Source organism: Trachypithecus francoisi, unplaced genomic scaffold (assembly GCF_009764315.1).
Source record: "Trachypithecus francoisi isolate TF-2019V2 unplaced genomic scaffold, Tfra_2.0 Lachesis_group8, whole genome shotgun sequence".
In the NCBI taxonomy this organism is placed as follows: domain Eukaryota; kingdom Metazoa; phylum Chordata; class Mammalia; order Primates; family Cercopithecidae; genus Trachypithecus; species Trachypithecus francoisi.
This window is the reverse complement of record NW_022681473.1, coordinates 83,497,883-83,513,581: the sequence shown is the minus strand read 5'-3', so window position 1 is coordinate 83,513,581 and position 15,699 is coordinate 83,497,883. Positions and strand designations below refer to the sequence as shown.

At 42.4% G+C, this 15,699-nt stretch overlaps 1 long non-coding RNA gene across 6 annotated transcripts in view; it reads left to right on the top strand.

Moving 5' to 3' along the window:
* Nucleotides 1-15,699, top strand: part of LOC117080464 — a 59,213-nt gene that overhangs the window by 26,105 nt on the left and 17,409 nt on the right. For 5 of the 6 annotated variants that reach the window (XR_004435862.1, XR_004435864.1, XR_004435865.1 and 2 more), the window contains exon 2: nt 11,588-11,664. This is a non-coding gene — a long non-coding RNA (uncharacterized LOC117080464). Of the gene's footprint in view, nt 1-11,249; nt 11,437-11,587; nt 11,665-15,699 lie in introns of those variants that run through there. The other variant, XR_004435863.1, reaches the window with a different exon arrangement.

The following is a 15,699-nucleotide window of genomic DNA, read 5'->3' as shown; positions in this document are numbered from 1 at the left end:
GTAGAGATGGAGTTTCAGACCTCAAGTGATCTGCCCAGCTCGGCCTCCCAAAGTGCTGGGATTGCAGGCGTGAGCCACTGCAGGGCCTGTTTTTGCCTTTTAATCTGTGAATCCCCAGTGTGCTGCTCTACTAGATGAAGAGCTACTGGCTTACATCTGTTGGACAGGCTCTTAGTCCTTGTGGGCTGGGCAGTGTGGTAGTGAAGGAGTCCTGAGCCCCAGATCAAGAGGTAGAGGCCCTGACTACACCACGTCTTTGCAATTCAGCCCTGAGACAGCTTCCTGGTCCATAAGACAGTGGTGGGGTGCAGTGGGGATGGAGGTGGGTGGTAACAGCACACAAGCCTACATCTGGTCTGCTTTTGACAATTGGGAGATAATAGTGTGTAAAAGGTCCAGGCATGTTCAGGAAAAGTGACTTTGTTTTTTTAAAATCTCTTATTGCTTGGATCTCCTTGTGCTTGGCAGTGTGCCTTTCCACTTAGATCCGGGCCTTGGTTGGTCAAGGGCAGTTTTTTCATCAGCAGAGTGACTGTAGTCATAAGGCCAAAGCCTTTCAAATTCCTTCCTGCGTTCACACATTGGTGATTGTTGAAATCTTAATATTTGACCTTGGAGAGCTTTCCGGCCTAGGCTACTGCAGTGACAACTGTAGGTCCTGCTTTGGCCCTGCGGTCATAACTACAGTGATAATAATTGCAGCTTTCATTTGTTGAGCATCTGCCCTTCGCCAGAGTCCATGATGCTTGCACCAACCCTGTCAAGTACGTCGTGGACTCCCCATTTTATGGAAGAGGAAACTGTAGTCCAGAGAGTTTGAGAAACTCGCCAAGGTCTCCTGTTTGGAGTACTTTATAGGACCTCCTTCTCATTTAGTTATAACTACTCTTTTAATTGCTTTTTTTTGTTTTATCCCAATAGGTTTTTGGGGAAGAGGTAGTGTTTGGTTACATGAATAAGTTATATAGTGGTGATTTCTGAGATTTTGGTGCACTGATCACCTGAGCAGTGTACACTGTACTCTCTGTAGTCTTTTATCCCTTACTCCGCTCCCATCCTTTCCCCACCAAGTCCCCAAAGTCCACTCTTATGCATCGTTCTTATGCCTTTGCATCCTCATAGCTTAGCTCCCAATTACGAGTGAGAAGTTAGGATGTTTGGTTTTCCATTCCTGAGTTACTTCACTTAGAATAATGGTCTCCAGTTCCAGCCAGGTTGCTGTAAATGCCATTATTTCATTCATTCATGAAAGACTAGTCTTTCTTGGTATATATATATATATATATATATAGCACAGTTTCTTTATCCACTCGTTGACTGATGGGCATTTGGCTGGTTCCATATTTTTACAAACGCGAATTGTGCTGCTGTAAACATGCATGTGCAAGTATCTTTTTCATATAATGACTTCTTTTCCTCTGGGTAGATACTGGGGTTGTGGGGTTGCTGGATAAAATGGTGGTCCTACTTTTAGTTCTTTAAGGAATCCCCACACTGTTTTCCATAGTGGTTGTACTAGTTTACATTCCCATAATTGCTTTTTTTGACTTAGAAAATGATGGCTGTTTGTAAGCTCCTTGTGAGCAACTTTTTTTTTTTTTTTTTTTTTTCCATTTTTGAGTCGGTCTCATTCTGTTGCCTAGACTAAAGTACAGCAGTGCAGTCGTAGCTCACTACAGCCTTGAGCTTCTGGGCTCAAATGATCCTCCTGCCTTGGCCTCCCGAGTAGCTGAGACTATAGGCATGTGCCACCATGCCCAGCTAACTTTTTTTTTGGTAGAGACAGGGTTTCACCATGTTGCCCAGGCTGGTCTCAAACTCCTGGGCTGTAGTAAATCGCCTGCCTTGGCCTCCCAAAGTGTTGGGATTACAGGCATGGGCCACTGCACCTGGCTTTGAGCAATTTTTAATAAGTTGTCTCTTGTCTCTTCTATATGGCCTCTGTTCTTGATTGGCATAACCCAGTTTTACCTAGGTGAGGTCATTGCTCAGTGGGTCTGCTCATCCAGGCTCTGCAGAGGTCTACTTTGCTCTGCAAGTGTTTCCTGCTCGTTCTCTTCCCACCTTCAGTGGTGGAGTTCATGCTGATTGGATAGAGTCCATGCTCTGGAAATAGGAACCAATTTTCTCTCGTCACTACTTCTTTTTATTTCTAATTGCTTTTGTTCGTCTTTTCTGGGCTGCATTCATTTTCCCGCTTTACTGCTGTAGTTTATTGCTCTTTGCTGACTCCTTTATTTTTATTTTCCAGACTTGCCTGAAATACATCTTGATTCTGGCATCTTTAGAAGTTTAAAGCCCTGCACTTTGTTACTAATGATTTCCCTCATTTTGCAGAATTCCATTTGGTTGTAGTTCTATTTGGCAAGACCCTGCTTTTCTTCTTTCTTAAATCATTACATTTTAATATTCTTCTCTTCCTGCTCTTTTATAGAAATTTGTATTTCATTTTTTAGGTTGTAATAATGGACCTTCAATGCCTTACAGTTTGACTTCTTATACTTACTTGTTTTCAGAATCATATGTTCATGGAGCAGAGGCACTTTTATGCTGTCCTTGCTTTTTCTAAAAGGCATATCTGTCCGTACCATTTTGGTACTCAGCACCCTTCATAGGCTTGTGAAGATCAGCTCTGAATGCCCCATCCCAGTGTTGGAGACCACTGATGTCCCCTTCCCTTCGCCTGCCCCCTATGACACGAGATCAGCAGTTCTGCAGAATTGGTTTCAGGACCCCTTTACATAACTCTTAAAAATTAGTGAGATTCCCCAAAGAGCTTTTGTTTATGTAGATTGTATCTAGCAATATTTACTGTGTTAGAAATTGAAATTAAAGAAATTTAAAAATATTTATTAAACTTGTTTAAATATAACAATAAACCCATTATATGATATATGATAACATAAAGGAACATTTTTAATGAAAAATAAATATTTCCAAAGCACAAACATTTAGTGAGAAGAGTGACATTGTTTTACTTTTTCCCAAATCTCTTTAATGTCTGTCTTAATGGAAGACAGCTGGAGTCTCGTAAATGCTTTTGCATTCATTCTGTTGCAGTATGTTGTGTTGGTTGAACTATATGGAGAAAATCCAGCCTTACACAGACGTGTAGTTAGAAAAGGGAGAAGTGTTTTAATAGCCCTTTCAGTTAATTGTGGATAGTCTTTGAAACTATATCAGAACTTGACCAGCTGTAAAGGTTTGTTGCAACATAGAATCTTAAACCAATCAATGAACTTTTCATAATGCTGTTACATTAAAGTCCATTGTCCTATCACATACCTTGAAAGGATCTTTTATGCATCATTTTGTAATATCATGCATCATTAGTCATTTGGAAAATATCAAAATATCACATTTAATACCACCGTTTAGAAAAATGTCAACATGTCACATTTGTTAATGTCATTGCCATTCTCATCTGAAAAGTCTTTAAGTATTGAGATGCTCTAAAGCTCCAAATACTGGATATAAGTTTTACAGAGTTTCTTTTTTTTTTTTTTTAATAAGACGAGTCTTGCTCGGTCGCCCAGGCTGGAGTGCAGTAGCGCGATCTCGGCTCACTGCAAGCTCCACCCCCTGGGTTCACGCTGTTCCCCTGCCTCAGCCTCCCGAGTAGCTGGGATTACAGGCGCCTGCCACCACGCCTGGCTAATTTTTTTGAACTTTTGGTAGACATGGAGTTTCACCGTGTTAGCCAGGATGGTCTCGATCTTCTGACCTTGTGATCCGCTCGCCTCCGCCTCCCAAACTGCTGGGATTACAGGCGTGAGCCGCCACACCTGGCCTAAGTTTCGTTTGTTTTGAGACAGAGTCTCTGTCCCCCAGGCTGGAGTGCAGTGCCACGATCGCAGCTCACTGCAACCTCTGCTTCCCAGGTTCAAGCAATTCTCATGCCTCAGCCTCCCGAGTAGCTGGGATTACTGACACCCACCACCACGCTTATTTTTGTACTTTTAGTAGAGACAGGGTTTCACCATGTTCGCCAGGCTGGCCTTGAACTCCTGATCTCAGGTGATCTGCCTGCCTCGGCCTCCCGAAGTCCTGGGATTACACTGTGTGAGCCACCGCACCGGACCCCAAAGTTTTAATTTCTGCTTGAAAGCCCAAAATTTGTGTTTAGCAACAAATACCGTCAGTTTTCCTTGAAATAGCTGGCTCACTGTATTTATTTTTGACAAAGTGTCTATAAATACACAAATCTGAGTAATCATAGTTTTTCTCAGTCATTCTTTCAAGGAAAGATGATGTTCTGTGAAAAACAGTGGCTAAGCTTGCAGCTCAGTCATGCAGGTACTTTTTCTTCCTGAAGACAGCCACCCTATTCTGGCCTGCAGCGGAAGTGCTGAATGAGTGGGTAACATTTTGTTACATGGGGCATTAAAAAGATGTGTACTCAAGAATCAGTGTTTAATAAAATTAATAATTTTACTGCTTCATCAAGGACACTCTTAGGTAAAATTGACTTAAAAAATAGTTGTGTGTGTGGCAGTAGAGAATATAATGACCACTGATACAGTGAGATGCCACTGCCTTGATTTATGCTAAGCCACCAGTTGTTTTACCTGCCATTGCTTTTGCACCAGCAATGTAAGTGTCAACACAGCTGAAGATAGTTTTGACCTTAGGGGACTCCCAGAAAGGGTCTTGGGCCACACTTCAAAAACTGGTGGGTAAGACTAAACGCCCATCATTCATCTGCATGCTCTAGATTCTCTTGCTTTCCATATCTTGGCTCCATGTGCCCTCTACCCGGAACATTCGTCTTCACCACCACCTCTCCCTCCTCCTGTGTGTGCATATTCACACATTTGTATACATCTTACACATGTATAGGTGTATAAATGCACACGTGTGTATATTCAGCTAGTACTGGTTATAATCATGTGCAATGATCTCATCCAGTAGGCTGTAGACTGTGGGCCAGGTTTCATATTTATCCTGGTGGGCAGGAGCACCAAGTACCATGTCTGGCATAGCTAATCACTCATTAAATGTTAGCTGTTTTCATCATCATCAACATCATCATCATTGCAAGGGCTTAATACATTTTTCTTTTTTAACAAATAAAGAGTTTGGGTTAGTTTTTCCCATGGTTTCCTTAGAACATTTGTTCTCTGTGATACCAGTTTAAGTGTTGATGAACGGGCATCTGTGGTCAGCTAGATTTGGGAATGCTCAAATACGTTTTTGACTGAAGGATTTTCAAGATCTTTTATTGTATAAGGTGTATATTGTGAATCTTTAAGGGGAATGGGAGGCTATAGAATGTTGCATTTCCAAAGCTGAATAACTTGTGAACCTTCTTTTTTTGGCATAACTCATAAAATTAGGTTTCTTGGAATTTTCTTTGGGAAATAATCACATAGTCTGGCCTTTTCATTTTTACAGATGAGGAAACTGATGACCTATATTCATTCTTACATTAATTTATACCTCAGATATGTAATGAGTACTTCTTAAAGTTAGACACTGCTAGGTTGGGTAATACAATAGCAAGTGAAGAAAAAAAACAGAGTTGGGGAAAGTGTTTATTATACTGTTTATATGGAGTAGATGGTTAAGTGGGAGGTACAGACATTAATGAAGTAGTTACTGAAATTAGAACTGTTATGTGAATGGTGTGTAGGAAGGTACACAGTGCTAAATCATTTGTTTTTTGTTTTGCTCACTTTCAAAGCTCTGCCAGGCCTATTTAGGTCTTCCTCTCAACATTTTGCCACTGCTGGTAGCTCTGTGATCCAGACTGCTGAAGATCAGTAAAGATGTCCATTTGCCAAGCTGTATCATCTGAGAGTGTAGCATGTTGAAGACATGATCTGTTACAGCGGGAGACAACTTTCTCTTAGTGCTTCATGTTTAGTAGGTACTTGTACATATTGATAGACTGCATGAAGAATGCATAAACATACCTAGAAAAACTTGGACTGAAGGACAAACCCTACACTGTGGTTTCCTCACCCACTGCCCTAACTCACTGTGCTGTACAGGGGGACTGAATAAAATCATTTAACATGCATTTCCTGTGCTCCTGCTCTGACCTGGCCCCATTTTGGAAGGATCCAATGACTCTTCCTTTCCCCGCCATGCAAAACAGAAAAGCACATCTTTATGTTTTGATCGAGTATTGCCCACACATTGGGGAAATGTTAATGTACTATTTGTATGAATATATTTAATCAAAGGACATGATGTTGATACAGTAAAATTGGCCTGTGGTCTGGTGGCTGCCTGGGCAGATAATAGCAGGAGGGTTTTGTGACAGAATAGCCTTGGAGTCAGGACTTTTGTAAGAAGATTAGGTCAGTGTTTGATTTGATGTTTCATTCTGTGAAGTCACCTACAGAGAAATCAAACATTTACATGTTGATTAACTGGTGCTTTTGGTTTTGGCATGTGGCCACAGGCTTTGGGCTGGATGAGCTCTGGGAATGCATAAAAATCTCTCATTCCCTCTCTTGTATGGGTAGATAAGCAGGAAAATATTTACCTTCTCAGGTTATCCTCTTCGAAGAAGCCTGAAACTTCTTCAGCCACATCATGTTCCTGCCAGAGTCTGAAAACCAACAGGCTTTCAAGAGACCAAAGGTTGAGTGGAGTCATTTAGAGAATGGCATGTATCCAGGTTACTAAATTTGTTAGTGTTGCTCTGAGATTGAATTAGGAAAATTCCCACTGAGTTCTGGACCTCTTGATTTGTAATCTTCTTTAAGTTAGAGTTGCAGAAATATCATGGATTCCTACTTTAAAAATAACTTTCTTTGTAAAAATAATTCAGACTAATTGTAGACATTTGGGTAAATAGCAGAAGGCATAATGCTGAAAATTACCCATAATCCTTCTTCAGAGATAATCACTGTAAACATTTTGTTGTATTTGCATGTATTTTTATATGCATAATTAGGATCATTGTGTATAAATTTTGTTTCTTATTATTCCATTTAATATATGAATACTTTTTCTTGCGTTGAGAGCAACATGGACTTGTATTAGTTTCCTGTTGCTGCTGTAATACATTTCCACAAACAGAGTGGCTTAAAATAACAAATTTATTCTCATAGTTTTGGAGGCCAGAAGTCTGAAATCAAGGTATGGGCAGTACCGTGCTTCATGTGCACAGACTCTAGGGGAGAATCCGTTCCACTCCTTGCTCTAGCCCAGCCGCTGGTGCTGCCAGCATTCCTTGGCACTTGGTCTTGTCATTTGTATATCTGTTTTATTTGTATATCAGTTTTCACAGTGTGCGTCTGTGTGTTTGTGTGTGTGTAATCTGCCTTAAAGGACATGTGAATTTAGGTCCAGTCTAGATAATCAGGAATACAGCTTTATCTCACAATTCTTGACTTAATCACGTCTACAAAGACCATTTTTCCACATAAGATAACATTTCCAGGTTTCAGGGTTGGGACTTGATGTGGTTTGGCTGTGTCCCCACCCAAATCTTATCTCGAATTGTAGCTCCCATAATTCCCACGTGTTGTGGGAGGGAACTGGTGGGGAATAATTGAATCATGGGGGCAGTTTTCCCCATACTGTTCTTGTGGTAATGAATAAGTCTCACAAGATCTGATAGTTTTATAAGGGGAAACTGCTTTCGCTTGGTTCTCATCATCTCTTGTCTGCCACCATGTAAGACGTACCTTTCGCCTTCCACCCCATTGTGGTTGGGGAGGCCTCACAATGGAACTGTGAGTCCATTAAACCTCTTTTTCTTTATAAATTACTCAGTCTCGGGTGTGTCTTTATCAGCAGTGTGAAAATGGACTGATACAGGATCTGACCTCTCTGGGGCCATTATTCAGCCTTCTACAGGGTTCTAGACAATAGACTCTGGAGCCAGACTGTATGGGATCTAGTGCCTTACTAGCAGAATAACCTTGAGCAAGTGCCTTAACTCTCGGTACCTCTGTTTCTGATCTGTAAAATGGGAATAATAATACTTACCTCCTTGAGTTGGTATACAAAATACAAAGATTAATATATACAGAACACCTAAAAAGCTCAGATTAGTGACTGGCCTGTGTTAGGAGTAGCTGTTATTGTAGTTGTTATTTTTATTAAGAATTCTTTGTCAGATGTCATTTTTAATGGCTGCATAAGAGTTTTTAAATGAATCTACCATAATTTGTCTAATTATATCCTTTTGCTGGAAAAGTTTCTTTTTCATTTTTTATCTCAGGTATCATGTTGCCATGTAGCATTAAGTTTTGTTCCACTTTATTCCTTAGTGTAGAGTTCTGGAAATGGAATTACAATGTCAAAGGATGTGTACAGTTTTAAGCCACTTAATGAGAATTTGTTAAATTGCTTTCCAGAAAGTTGAATGATGAGAGTACCTGTTTTATCATAGCCATACCTGTTATCGCATGTTACCATTTTCAATACTCTGAGGTCCTTTGACATAGTCTGCGCTTTAAGGCTGAAGTGTAACAACATAGGGCCCCTACACATTGTGGTTCATTCAGTGAGGAGTATTCTGACCATGCAAGAAAACCTCTAACACAAAATGACATCCTGGCTTTGTGAAGTCACCCAAGTGCCTTCTCCATTCTGTTATGAAGCCTGGAAACTTGCTGGGTGTTTTTGAAGTTAGTAGGAGGGCTGTTGGGGGAAAGGTTGTTACTAGCAAGGTAATGCTAGGTTTACAGGGACTTCAGTAGCATAGTTTTGCTTCTGTTCTCAAATGTGGACATTTAAAACTGAGCATTTGATGGGATGAGGAAGGTACATTTGAACAGAAAACAGATTAATGTAATCACTTTGCAACTAAGGCCATGTGAGGGACAGGAGTATGGGGTGGGGAAGGGGAAGCTCCTGCATTACCTGCCAGATTATCTGGGAGATCAGCCCTGGGAAAGGCTAAGGAAACAGTCTGCATCTGCGCTTTGCCCCCCAGGTCACCTGCTAGCCTGCTCTCCTTTCTTGGTGCTGCCCATTGCAGTCTGGTCCTGTGCAGCCCAGGCCTCTGGGCTGTAGAGAGGCATAGCAGGGGTTCTGAGTGTGTGTGCTCAAGGGAACCTGTTACATTTGAGGTCATCTAGTCCACTGCTGTTCAGGCTATTTAGAAACACAGGGTGGGCTGTGTTTCCCCAGTGGAAATGTACAGTATACACCATATGCAGCAGGTCACGCACAAATTCAACAATACCTAAACCGGCTGTAGTTGGCTAAATGGTGGCCCCAAAGATGTGCTTAGATTAGAACATCCCTGGAACCTATAAATGTTAATTGGAAAAGGGGGCTTTGCAGATATGACTAAGTAAGGATGTTGAGATGAGATCATCCTGGATTATTTGGTAGGCCCTAAGTGCCATCACAGATATTCTTATAAGAGAGAAGCAGAGGGAGATTTGACACAGAAGAGAAGGCAGTGTGCCAAGAGGAGAAGGCATCTGTCAAGATGGAGGCAGAGGTCAGAATGATGTGGCCACAAGCCAGGGAGTGCGAAGCCATCAGAAGCTGGAAGCAGCAAAGAACAAGTTCTCCCCTACAGCTTCCAGAGGGAGCATGGCATTGCCTATTCCTTCATTTCAGACTTCTGACCTTCAGAACTAATACACTTCTTGTTTTAAGCCATCCAGTGATAATTATGGCAGCCTCAGGAAACTCATATACTAGTCTGTGCCCTGTCCAGGACAGTTCCACTGTTTATGTGCTTGGCTCTGTAGCAATACCATATTGCTAGAAAAGCTTCTGAGCACTTACTCCCAATTTTTGTATTTATCTGGTCCTGACCCAGCAGCAGGGTTGGCACTGGTTTGCAGAACCCCTGTTGAGTACCACTGATCTAGTCTCCATCATTTTATGAATGAAGAAACTGAGGCCCAGTGAGAGGAAGTACTGTAGGTCTGGGACGAGCAGCAGGTGCCTCTGCTCCTTGGAATATTTAGACAGGGCCAGATCTGGGGAGAGCAGATAGCAGAGTTGCCCTTCGGAGGCCAGCTGGTGTCCCTGTCGCTGTTCTGTACCCTGTTCGGTGAAAGCTGATGCTTCAGTGAGCCTCTGGAGCAACAAGCTGCTCAGAAGGCCTAGAAACTAGGGCAAACTGGTAGAGCCTTTGCTGCAGCTACCGAGCCAACAGCAGCAGGCAAAGAACCCTGTCAAGGGTAGAGGTCATAGCTTACTAATGACTTAATTTCCTAATGACTGCTTCAGTCTTTATAGACCCTCTAGCTCAGGTCATATTTTTCCTCTGGAGCCCAATTTGAACTTTCCATATTTTCAGAATGGTAATTATCTCTTAGGGAATGGGGACTAGACTACACGCTGCTTTGATAAAGTCCAAACTCCTTTACTTGGCATTCATGACTCCTGAATAACCAACTCCTTTCCCCTTTCCAGTTCTGCGTCTCATCCCTCCCTTTTACCTACCTTAATCTCTGGACTTCACCAAAATCAGTGCTCCCTAGTAGAAGAGAGTACAAGATGTTAGGTTCTTAAATCCCCACAGTAGGTAAGTTTGTGATTGCCCAACTCAGGAACTAATGGAAAAATATGGCGAGGATAGAGGTTGGGCATACATCTGTGAAGCTCTTGGGGGGATAAAAAAACAACAACTGTTTACATTTACTGCAAGAGAATATAAAGGCAACACAGTAGCCAGTACCAACCACTAACATGAGCAAAGTCATGTGAGACCACCTGGCCCAGTGGAGCAACCAGATGCCCATGGCCACATACATAAGCCAGGAAAGACCAGAAGAAAAAGCCCAGCTGAACTCAGCACTGATTGCTGACCCACCACACCTTGAAATGAAATGGTTTTTTTTTGAAACAAAACAAAATCACAGTAAACCAAGATTTATCTTTACATATATTAGTAATGATAGGCATTGTACCATTACTCAGTTATGTTTTGCTTGTTATGGACACTTTTTGGAGCCTCCCACCTTTTTATTTTCAACAAAACTCTTATTTATTTTGCTTTATGAGTAATACCCGTATTAAAAGCTCCTTTCCCCCAGTATCTGGGCTTCCAACTTAATATTTAATGCCACTGAGGTTTTGAGTTAATTTGTTGGCTGTCCTTTATGGCTCTCACACATATCTTCCTTTCCTCTCTGATGTTATGGGACAGTAGTTCAGATGCCTGGGTCACTTTCCCATCATCTTTTATTTTTCCCAAGGCTTTGGTTTAAAAGCCTCTGTTCCTTCACCTTCCACTTTCTTTTTCTAGTCCCAAACCTGTATCCCTCATTTTTAAATCAATGGTTTCTGATTGCAGGGAATAGCCACGCTCTCATGGCAGCTTAAGTTAGCAGTGAGTTTGTTGTAGTAATCCCAGGAATACAAGGAGCAAAGCTTGACTGCCTGCTGGGCACAGGAGTGGGAAGGCCGCTCTAACTCCACACAGGCTGCGTGCTCCTGCCCATCACACACATGCACGCATGTGCCAGTGTATCTGTCTCTCTCCCCTTCTGGAGCAGGACGCTGGTAAGTGTCTATCCCTAAGCCAGTTGGGAGAGGGGGACCATGTGACTGCCCTCTCAGCATGGGCTGAGGGGCTGGGGAGTCCCAAAAAAGGAGTCTGTGGAGGGATACCTTCCTGGCACCTATGATATCCTTTCTTCTAATTTCTCAACAGGAATAACTGAAGTCACCTGTACTGGAAATCAGTTTGCTGAAATTATTCAATCAACAATTCTTGAAGTTGAAGAAAAGGTAAACATTCTCTTATAAGGGACACTCATTGGGGAGAGGTTACTGTCCCTGTCATTCCTCCCATATGCCCAGTTTTGTGTGTAATATTTTACCCTTTCTCTCTGCCTGGCCAAGTTCCTCTTCATCCCTCAAGATCTTTATCAAATGCCACCTTTGTCCTTTGTGGAAGATCTCCTCCAGGCTGGGGGTGATTTCTCCTGCTGTTGAACCCCCACGACACTTTCTCCTTCCTGTGACGTTTGTGTTCTCGTTTGCCCTTCCCCTGATGGTCTCACCCTTCCTCTCTTGGCCGGTCGGGTAGAGGTCCGTGACACACCCCCATCATAGTACTTACTTCCACCCTTTATTCTCGTTGCCTGTTTTTGTGTTTTCCCCAGTAAGCTCCTCGAGGGCACATCTGAATTGTGCCTGGGACACACTCGGTGCTCCATAAATGTTTCTCAAATGACTAATGTAGGAGCCTCCCCACAAGAGGCCTGCTCCTGTGTGGACCCACATCATACCCCCACCATGCCTCCCTTACTGGGCCTGTACTAGAAATCATTCTTAAATACATTCTGATCTTTGAGCATTCATCTGAAATTCCTGATCTTCTCCAGGTGTCCTTTGGCTATTGATGAAATGAAGCTAATAGCAAAGCTTTTGTATCTGACTCTTTTTTTTCACATTCGATTTTGGGCCCATGTTAAGAGCAGGAATCCAGAAGTGGAGAGGAAGGTGACAGGCAGAGCTGGATGCCAGTGGTCCCCGGAGCACAGCTCCCCAGCCCGCTTCTACCCCTTGTGGCGGGTGTGAGTGGGGGTTGCGTGTGGTGGGGTTTAGGACTCGCTGTGGTTGTGGCCCCTCCTGTCTGCTGCGCCAGTGGATCACCTTCTCCATCTGTGCCATACTCTCGACTGCTTCACTCAGTGACTTTGTGTCTTAATCCACCTCCCTGCCTCTAGCCTTTGTCCTTTAAATAAACAAGTCAGCAGGTTCCTTTTCTCAAACTGTTTACTGTAACCACTAAAGATCTCAGAAAAGTTTCTTATTAATTTTATGAGTTTATACATCATAGCCAGAGGGACAAAGCATAGATTGTGGGTGTTCCCAGAGACACAAATTTCCAGAGATTGTTTTGCGTATTCATTTGCACATTGTTATCTGGGTTGGACATGTGTATTGGGCTTCAGTGTGAGGCTTTTAATATGTATATCCTGTTATCAATAAAAAAATTATCCACGCGGTTGAATCCTGTGAGACTTCGCGAGTGTGTGCAAATCAAGTATACTTGACTTTTCAACCTCTTCTTTCAATGTAACTTTTATACAAAATAAATAATTGACAGTTCTCAAAAAAAAAAAAAATCAGTGTAGTTGGTCACCATCATCTTGGAAGATTTGACTTAGCCCTTTCTGCCTGTAACAGTAACCAGCAATTGTCTCTCACACTGGTAGAGTGCTTTCTCTTTTGCAAGGTGCTTTGACACACATCGGCAGATTTTCTTTTCCTGCCAGTCCTGGGAAGCAGGCAGAGGTGAGTGGTAACCTCTCATTTTCAAAGTCAGGAAATAAGCTCAGAAGTTCGATGTCTTGCATAACGTCATGAGCTGATGTGAATGGGGTTCAGTTTTTCCCACCCCATCTCATCTTGGTTCCCCTCCTTTGGAAGCCATGGCAAACTAATAGTGTCACAAAACCGTCTCTTCCCCACCCTCAGTGTTCCTTTGAGGGAGGGGAGTCTTGACCTTCTGTTGAGAGTCTGACCCTAGTGCTCCCTCCATCCTCAGCCAGGCAGCTTTCTTGAAAAAGCAGATATGTTCCTCCTGAGACCTTCCAGTCAGTCTTGAAAGTTTTGTTTTTGTTAAGGCTAATTTAAATACAAGAAATTTAATTAGTTTACATGAATGCTGTATTGTCTTACTCTGAGTAAACTGGAAGACAGTAACGGGTTTGATCAGCTTAATTCAGCTGTATCTGATGATGTTCTTTCCCTTTCTTCTCTTTTAAATAATTGCAAATGGTTTCTATCAATCAAGGCAGCAGAGCACAGTGCTTTATTGCCATGTGGAATTGTTTAGTTAACTGTGATTTTTTAAAAATGGCTCAACTTTTAATGAAAGAGCGGGTTGTCAAGTGACTTTTTGATTTGTCCTTTGATGGGGAAATGGGAAAATAGAACCATCATAATAAAACACCAGCTTCTATTCTAGAAGGGAGGCTATTAACTTAAGAGCAGGATATGATTTCAGTGAATTGTTGTTTTCCTAAAATAGGCCAGGGTCTCTCGTCTTTTTATTTTGAGACCTTCCTCTGATACTCTCTTAGATTAACATTTTCCTATGGGAAACTCTAACCTGGAATCTCCCAAACAGGTTGGTACTCCCCATAGTGTAAGCATTGGGGCCCAAGACCAGATACCAACACCCTTTTACTGGGAATCTGAAACATCAGTATCGAGAAATCTGCAAGCCTATTGTGATGCTTGTAATCAAAGGAAACATCAGGCTTCACATTTTACTTCCAGTTGTGGCATGATGCAAGCACCATTTTACTGTTCAGGTTATTGTTTTCTTAACCCCAAAACTGGATCTTCATTAATGAGGATCCTCATAGAGCTACCCACATGGGGTAGCCTCTATGGGGTCCCAGGCGGGGTCCCAGGTGCTCCTTAGTGGTTGTGCCCACCTTGAATTGGCACAGTGGCAGGACCTCCAAGCACCATGAGAGGATGGACAGGGGTCACCTCTGAGGCTGGCCTGAGAACTCCTCTGTGTTCTGTAGCATTCTTACACCCTTTTCGCAGTTAGCAAACTTGGTATCTCACGGGCACCTCAAGCTTACTGTGTCCAGATTTTAACTCTTGGTCTGCTTCTACCATAGTCCCTTTCTAGGCCTCCTCCCTTCCCCCATCTTATTAAGGTGCATAGTTGTTAACTCACTTTGTCAAGCCAGAAACTGGGAATTCATCTGTTAATACTCATCTTTGTCTTCCTCCAAATCACCAAGTCCTAATGCTGCCTCTCCTAAAGTGGATATTGAGTTAATCCATGGCCTTCCTGTATCCACCCCCAAGTCCAAGCCAACATCATCCTTTGCCAGGTGACTGCCAAAGCCTTTTAACTGGCTGCCCTGCCTGCTTCTCTTTTTCTTCTGTTCCTGTCATCACTTTGGACCCAGGGCAATCTTTAAAAATTCTTGTCAAATCATTTCACTACCTTGCTTGAAACCTGTTGGTGACCTCATCCTGCACTTGATGAAACACATAAGCCCAGTGCAGCTCGTGGAGAGGACTGCTCTGTCTGGGCCCCAGGCCTGGCTTCAGAGGCACAGCATTGTTGGCACCACGTTGTTATAGCTTGTGAGACACTCTCCCCTTCACTCTTGGCTTCCTTGGAAGATTGCAGTGACTTCAATTTTCCAGATGCAATAAAATATCTCAAGCTCTCAAAGGTGTACTTAGAATGAGTATTGTGTTCTGGGAAATGGAACAAGGGGTGATTTGTTCCTCCAAACACCAGAATAACAATTCCTAGAACACAGAGGTGGACCACTATTTCATTTGGAACCTTAATAAGTTAATAGCCAATAAGTAATCAATTGAAATTGCAATACTCCTTGCTACTCCCCAAGCAACCTCCCCACCCTCCACCCACATATTTTGGCATAAAAATATGCAGCAGCATTTTAGCTCGGGAAATCTTGAATGAAACTTGGTTCTAGGTTGGTACAAGAAAAGACTGACATTCTAGTATACAAGGGAAAAAGAAACAAAGCTAAATATTAGCATACAGCTTTCCTTTTTAAATATGTTTCTCCTATCTTGAAGCCGATTTGTTTTCCTTAGTCTTGAGCTTTACTCCTATGTGTGTGTGTGTGCATGTGCAGCCATGCACACACCTGTAAAGCACGTACCTGAATTTCATCTTAGGCATGATACTCTCCATTCTCAGGCCTTCCCCAAGGTAATTAATGGTAATACTGAAATTCCAGCTGGATGTTTGGTACACTATGGCCTCAAGACAACTTTTCTATGATCTCGAAATTGAAATGTTTT